The sequence below is a fragment of the Notamacropus eugenii genome, chromosome 1 (assembly GCF_028372415.1).
Source record: "Notamacropus eugenii isolate mMacEug1 chromosome 1, mMacEug1.pri_v2, whole genome shotgun sequence".
Classification (NCBI taxonomy): Eukaryota; Metazoa; Chordata; class Mammalia; order Diprotodontia; family Macropodidae; genus Notamacropus; species Notamacropus eugenii.
Genome location: NC_092872.1, coordinates 750,226,051 through 750,234,417, shown reverse-complemented (window position 1 = coordinate 750,234,417; position 8,367 = coordinate 750,226,051).

The following is an 8,367-nucleotide window of genomic DNA, read 5'->3' as shown; positions in this document are numbered from 1 at the left end:
GCTCATTTCAGACTGTTCATGCAAATCTTCCCAGGTTCTTCTGAAACTGTTCCCCACTCCATGATTTCTAATGGCACAATCTAGGAGGAAGTTAAATGGTGCGGTAGACAAGATGCTGAACTTGGTGTTGGGAAAACCTTAATTTAAATTGAGTCTTAGATACTTAATACTGTGTGATCTGTCTGCTTCAGTTTCCTTATCTGTAAAATGGAAACAATGCTTATAACCTTCCCCTTGCCTCTCATAGATGTTTTAAGGTTAAAATGAGATATTTCCAAAGTACTTTGCAAACTTCAAAGTTCTGTATAAATACTTGCTATTATTAATTAAATACCACAATTCACTCCACCATTTTCCAGGTAGAGGGCATTCCCTCAGTTTTTAATTCTTTGCCACTATAAAAAGAGCTATTGAATTTTTTTATATTTAGTACCTTTTTCTCTGTCTGGGATCTCTTTGAGGATACTGGCATAGTAGTGGTGTCTCTGGGTCAAAGGGGGTAGATAGGTTACTAACTTTGGAGGTGTAGGTTCCAATAACTCTCCAGAACAACTGACCCCATTCATACTCCAGGCATAGCAAATCCCTCTGTTTATCTGAAATGCCTCCAGCATTCTTCTTATGGCCAACTTTGCTATTTTGATGGGTGTTAGGTAGAACCTCAGAGTTGCTTTAATTTGCATTTCTCTAATAATTGGTGATTTGGAACATTTTTTATATACATATTGGGAGTTTGAGTTTCTTCCCTTAAGTACTGACTTCATATCTTCTGCTAATTGGAGAATGATGATTCTTCTTATAAACTTTAAGAAGTTTTTTTATACACGAGACCTCCACCAGAGAAATTTGCTGCAAAGTCTCCTCACACCACTCCAGTTTGCTACTTCCCTTCTAATCTTAGCAGCATTGGAATTATTTGCACAAAAACTGTTTAATTTTACGTAGGCAAAATTGTTCATTTTACCTTTTATGATCCTCTCTGTCCCTTGTTTGGTTCCAAATACTTCCTTGTTCATAGATCTGAAAAGCTGTTTTTCCTCTAATTTGTGAATAAGGTGATCTTTTCTTAATATTAATAAGCAACCACTATTTACGTAGCACCTACTATGTGCCAACCACAGTGCTAACTGTTTTACGAATATTATCTCATTTGTTCTCACAACAAACCTAGGAGGTAGGTGCTATTATCTCCCTTTTGCAGATAAGGAGACTTTGGCAAACAGCACTTAACTTGTCCAGAGTCACAAATTACGAAGCATCTGAGATAGGTCAGATTTGAACTGAAGGCTTCCAGACTTCAGATCCAGTTGTTTTATCCACCAAGTCACCGAGCTTTCTCCTATGATCTTATGTATCCATTTGGAACTTATTTTGGTTTATAGAAAAAGTCTAACATCCAATTTTTACCAGACCACCATCTAGTTTTCCCATCAATTTTCATCAGCTAGTGAATCCTTACCTTAGTCACCAGATTTCCTCTAATATTTTAACATTATTCTTCTAGTGATATTGTATGGCTATCAGCCCTTGGACTCTACAATCTTTTCACAAATAGAGTTGCTTATAAACTCTGAGAAATTTTATCCTATTCTCTCCTTTGTGCTTATAAGTTGGGTCAGACTTTCCTTAGGGTCTGAAAGGTACGTAGGAGAGTTTAGGGTGATTTTCACTTAATGCTATTAGGTTAAGGGCCCATTCTAATTTGTTCTCCCTAGTATGTATTGCCCGTGATTAGTGCCTCAGTATCATTTAACTAATTAACACAAACTAGATTTTTCAAAGGAAGAGTTACTGAGAAGATATCGCAAGTGCAGAATCTTGAATATCATGTTCATCCCTAGGGGGAATGGGTTCAAATTTAGGGTAAATTTAGAGACTGAAAGTTTTTCTCTACAAGCATATAGTAGACCTTACCTTTTCATTTGAATAGTTAGGAAAGAGAAAAATATATTTTCATAAATTCTCAATCACCCAATCAAAATAATCTTTTTCACTTGCGAGCAGAAGAGAAACAAGACCTGAGCATACTCTGAAGTTCATGTATGGATTGTGTCAGCAGAGCACATTATACATGCTCACAAGGGCTGGACTAATTGGCCAATCCCTTCTGTGGTATGTATAATTGATGCTTAATTAAAACCCCCCATAAAATATGAGCTTTTCACTGATTTATCCTGTTAACTTGAGTATAGAAGTAAGTGTTGTCTTCTGGGAAGTTAATTTTTCTTTGAAATGCCAGTAATTGATCAATTAATCAACATCAAATTCCTAGTTAGCTATATATAGGATAGAGGGAAAATAATAGAATTATGAAGGGTTGGGGAAGGCTTCCTATAGAAGGTAGGATTTTAGTTGGGACTTAAAGGAAGCAGTGGAGGTCTATAATCATATAGGACAGGGGGCATTGTAAGCATGGGGTATAGTTGGAGAAATGACCAGAGCCAAAAGATGGAGTGTCTTTTTTTTTTTTTTTGGAGGAATAACCAGGAAGCCAATGTCATTGGTTTGAAAACTATGTATCTGCGAGTAAGGTGTAAGAAGACTGGAATGGTAGGAGGTAGACAGGCTATGAAGGGCTTTAAATGAATGCAACAGAATATTTTGTATTTGATCCTGAAGGCAATAGGGAGCCACTGGCTTGCACTAGAGTGGGAGCAGTGTCAAAGAAGAGAAGAGGTCTTATTTGAGAGATGTGGAGGTGAAATTGACTGACCTTGGCAACAGCTTAGATAAAGGAGGGTGAGAGAATGAGCTGTCAAGGAGGACTCCCAGGTTATGAGCCTGAGGGACAAGGAGGATAGTGTTACCTTCTACAGTAATAGAGAAAGTAGGAAGGGGGAAGGATTACTGGGAAAGATAATGACTTCGATTTTGGACATGTTGATGTTTACTGTGCATCCAGTTCAAGATGTCCGAAAGGCAGTTTGAGATGCAAAATTGGAGATCGTCAGAGTTTGTGGCTGAAGAGGCAGATTTTGGAGCCATCAGTAGAGAGATGGTAATTAAATCTAAGGGACCTGACAAGATTATCAAGTGAAGTGGTATAGAGAGTGAAGAGAAAAAGGTGCAGGACAGAACCCTGAGGGACATCTGTGGTTAGAGGGCATGATGTAGATGAAGATCCAGCAAGAAAGACTGAAAAGGAGTGGCCATGATAGGGTCATTGATTTAGAGCTGAAAATTTCTGTAGAAGTCATCGCCTCATTTAAAAAAAGAAAGAGAGAGAGGTTAAGTAAATTTCTCAAAGAAACCCAGCTGGTAAGTTTCAGAAGTGATCTGTGAACTCAAGTTCTCTGACTCCAAATTCAGAGCTCTTTCCAAGGCCTTGTGCCCCATGTTTGGCAGCTAGGTGGCACAATGGCTTGAGTGCAGACCCTGATGTCAGGAAGACTTATCTCCTGAGTTCAAATCTGGCCTTAGACTGTGTCACTTAACCCTGTTTGCCCCACTTTCCTTATCTGTAAAATGAGCTGGAGAAGGAAATGGCAAACCATTCCTCTAGCTTTGCCAAGAAAACCCCAAATGGGGTCCCAAAGAGTCAGACACAACTGGAAATGACTGAAAAACAGTAGCATGGCCCATGCCAATACCTATGTGTGCTGTTGGCTGTACTTGATACTTAAAAGGTTTGATTGTATTTGGAACCCTTGGACTTCTCTTGAGTCATCTTTTCAGGTTGCCACTTCATTGCACTTAGATGGCAATAATGCAGATCAATGTCTAAGAAAGAGGTGTGAGCATATTTCACTAGGATGTTTGCCATTCAGCCCCTTCACTAGTGCTTCAGAGAACTGCATTTGCCTCAAGAGCACTGAGGGGATACTTCAGTTGTCTTCAATGAATTTGATTCCACCTCTCTCAGGATGGGCAGCGGTCACAAGCTGACTTCAAACTATAAATGACCAAGTACAATGGCTTTTGCATTTTTTACTTGTAAATAGCTCAGAGCTCACATTTCTATTGGGGTGCACTGGCGATTAACATGGCCCCATCATGAAACATGTACGCAATCTTGGAGGCTCTGGGAACCTTTGGACATTTGGGCAATTAGTTCCTATTGACAAGGCATAACAATGGCATAACTGTTGCTCTGGTACATACTACGCTACCAATGATGGGCAGCTAGGTGGTGCAGTGAGTAGGGTACTTGGTCTGGAGTCAGGAAGACTCATTTTCATGAGCTAAAATCCAGCTTCAGATGCTTACTAGCTCTGTGAAAGTGTGAAAGTCACTTAACCTTGTTTGCCTCAGTTTCCTCATCTATAAAATGAACTGGGAAAGAAAATGGCACACCACTCCCATATATTTGCCAGGAAGACTGCTAATGGGTCACAAAGATGTCTAAAACGACTGAAGAACAACACACTACCAATGACCTTATTAGGAAGTTCCAAGGAGAGGATGGTATAATTCTCAAATGAAAACAAAAGATATCAACTTGATTATTTTATAAAGTCACAGCAATGACTTTGTCCTGAATCACAAATTATCCAGAGTTTAAGATTAGATCATCTCACTGATGCAAAAATGACTCAATTATTTTTTTTTGGTTTACTATGCTCCTGCGTTAATCAGTTCATGAATACAGGTGCCATACGTATACCTGGCAGATGAAATCTGCTCAAGTTGTCATGTCATACATTTATTTAAACATTTTGTGGATGTACCTTATTTTTATACCACCTTCATTTATGAATATAACAACAGTAACAGCTAGTACTTGTAGAATTTTAGGGCTTGCAAAGTGCTTTACAAATATCCCATTTTATCCCCACAACAAACCTGCAAGATTGGTAATATTATCATCCTCATTTTACAGATGAGGAGACTGAGGGAAACAGAAGTGAAGTGACTTGACTGAGTCACTTAACTGGTAAGAGAGAAAAAAACGGCTTAGGGAAGGTAGCCAACACACTGATGGAGTCTGACAGTATATTCAATGTTCCACACATTGCACCGCCCCCATTGCTATAGAGGGCAACGTCATCTTCCCTGTCCCTTAAGCTCTCAATCTAGGTGTCATCCTGGACTCCTTACTCTCTCTCACTCTCATGTATCCAAGCTGTTGCCAAAGCTTGTTGATGTCAGATCGTACCTCTACAACATCTCTCGAATATGGCCACTTCTCTTTCAAACTGCCCCTGCTGTAGTACCTGTCCTCATCACCTCATATCTGAATTGTTGCAACAGCTGCTGAGAGGTCTGCCTGCCTTAAGTCTCTTCCCACTCCAATCCATCCTCCATTTAGCCCCCAAGGCATTTTTCCTAGAGTGCAGGCCCAACCATATCACCCACTTACTCAATAAACTCCATTGGCTCTCCATTGCCACTGAGATCAAATACAAAATGCTTTGTTGTATGCAAACCCTTTCATCACCTGACTCCCTTCTACCTTTCCAGTCTTCTTACACCTTACTCCCCAACACATGTTCTTTCATCCAGTGACACTGACCTCCTTGCTATTCCTAAAAGAATAATGACACTCCATTCCTCAGTTCTGGGCATTTTCTCTGGCTGTCCCGTGTGTGAGGAATACTCTCCCTCCTCCTCTCTGACTACTGACATTCCTGGCTTCCTTTAAGTCCCAACTAAAATCTCATATTCTAGAAGAAGCCTTCCCCAGCCCCTCATAATTCTGCTACCTTACCCCTGTTAATTAATTTCTATTTATCATATATATATGCACATATATACATATATATATATACATATATATATATATATATAGAGAGAGAGAGAGAGAGAGAGAGAGAAAGAGAGTTTGTTTATATAAATGTTATTTTCATGTTGTCTTCCCCCATTTGACTATGAATTCCTTGAAACCAGGGGCTAACTTTTCCCACCTTTTGTGTACTTATCACTTAGCACAATGTCTGGCATATAGTAGGCATTTAATAAATGTTACCGATTGTAATGTTTATAGCCATGAATAATTTCTAGTTGTGTTAACAATATCATCTATAGCACTAGATGGAGCTAAGATATAAATTTTGCAAAATGCTTTACAAATTTGATCCTCACAACAACCCTGGATATAAGTGCTATCATTATTTGCATTTTACAGATGAAGAAACTGAGGAAGACAGATTAAGTGACTTACCCATGATCACCAAGCTAGTTAGTGTCTGAAGCTGGATTTGAACTCAGATCTTTCTGACTCCAGGTACAGCACTCTACCTGGTATGTGTATATATATATATATATATATATAGATACAAGTGACATAACAGAGTTAGAGGTGACTAGGGGGCACCAGAATGCACAAAATACTTGGGCTTGGAATCAGGAAGACCACAGTTCACATCTAACTTTAGACATATATTAACTGTGTGACCTTGGGCAAGTCCCTTAACCTCTCTTTGCCTCAGTTACCTCAAGTGTAAATTAGGGATAATAGTAGCATCTACTTAGTAGGGTTATTTTGAGGATCAAATAAGGTAATGTTTGCAAAATTCTTAGCACAGTGGCTGGCACATAGCAGGCACTATATAAATGCTATGGGCAGCCAGGTGGTACTGTGGATAGAGTGCTGCAGTCACTCAGACCTGAATTCAAATCTGACTCCACAGACTTACAAGCTGTGTGACCCTGGGCAAGTCACTTCACCTTGTTTATCTCAGTTTCCTTAACTGTAAAATGAGCTGGAGAAGGAAACAACAAGTTATTTCAGCATCTTTGCCAAGAAAACAACTAATAGGTTCATAAAGAGTTGGACATAACTTGAATGACTGAATAACAAAACTTATTGGTATTGGGTCAGACAAACCCTCATGAACTTTTGCTTGGACTATTGATAGTCATAACGCCCAGATCTGAGCATGGCATTCCCCTAGTCAAGAAGCTTCCATGAATCCCTTACTGTCTTTGTGATAAAATTAAATTCCTCAGATTGGAAATTAAAGTCCTTCATGTTGTGACCCCAGCTTATCTTGCCAGCTTTATTTCTTATTAGTCCCCTTAAAAATCCTATATTTCAGTCAAACTGGCCCATTTGTTATTCTCTATATGGTTACCTTTCATCTCTAGTCTCCATGCCTTTGCACAGACTATCTCTTGCTTAGAATGCTCCCTCTCCACTTTGGTCTCTTAGAATCCTCGGTTACTGTTAAAGCTCAGCTCCTGTTGTACCTCCTACGAGTTGTCATCCTTGACCCTGGCAGTCAGTGCTCTTTCTCTACCACAATTTCTTTGAATTAACTTACCATATTGAATCCTTTCAGAAGTGTGTAAGCTCCCTGAGGACTAGAGATAGTGTAGTTTTTAACTTGGTAGTCTGAGCACCTAGAATATTGTTTGGCATGTAGTAAGTAGGTGCTTAATCAGTGTTGGGCAAGCTGAACTGAGTTGGTAACTGATGAGGTTGGACATGAGGTGTGATAGAGAGAAAGGATTCAAGATGATTCTAAAGTACTAGTCCTAAGAGACTGGGGCCATAGTGATGTCACAAACCGGAAGTGGGTCTCTTGGGCTAGAGGATAGAGTATATGATGCGGAATCAGATGAAGAAGATACAGTTGGAAAGACAGGTTGGAGTCAGATTTTGGAAGAACTTGACTTAAACCTTACCAATGTTTCTGACCTGTCTGAAAGAAATTCCAGGCAACAGTTCTTTGTCCCTCCAACGGACCACTTCTTTTCTGTTCATGGCCCCTTTTGTGAGTTTTTGCTGCATAAGGAGAGGGTAGTTTCTTGGAAGAATGAAGGGGGAGTCCTGACTCCATGAAAGACATCCCATCTCATTTTTTTTCTTCTGTAGCATCAAACAACCAATTCAGCTGTTTCCACCCACAAGATTGCCTGATGAAGCTGCTGACTATTATGGTCTAATGATAATGATTTGTGTAACGCAGAATATATCTTTTGCCATCATTCCTGGGGCATTTTCAAATTGCTTTGGAATGTCAACAGTAGCCAAAAATTACCCTCCCTGTAATTTTCTATGCCCCAAACACCTGTTGAGAACTAATCTCCTGCTTCATCAGGGACTTGATGGAGGGGTCTCCAAGCATCAGCCTTCCTCTTTTAGAGCTTGCTGACTGAGTACTGAGATGCTCCAGAGCCTGGGAACTACACAGCAAACAAAGGATTTTAACTCCTAATCATCATTAAGCCTCAGAGTTGTAATAATGAATAAGGAAAGAGGAGCAGGGAGGAGAGCAGAGTGTTGGATGCCTTCCAAAGGAAACCATTTAGGCACACAAAGAACGATGTTCCAAGAGTTGACAGGAGAGAAGCAGTTGATCTGAGAGTCAGGGAGCTCTGGGTTCAAGTCCTATTGATGACACTTATTCACTTGTTGGGTGACTTTATGTTTATGCCCCAGGCTAGAAATCCTAGACTGGAGATTACAGAACAGTTGATTAATGA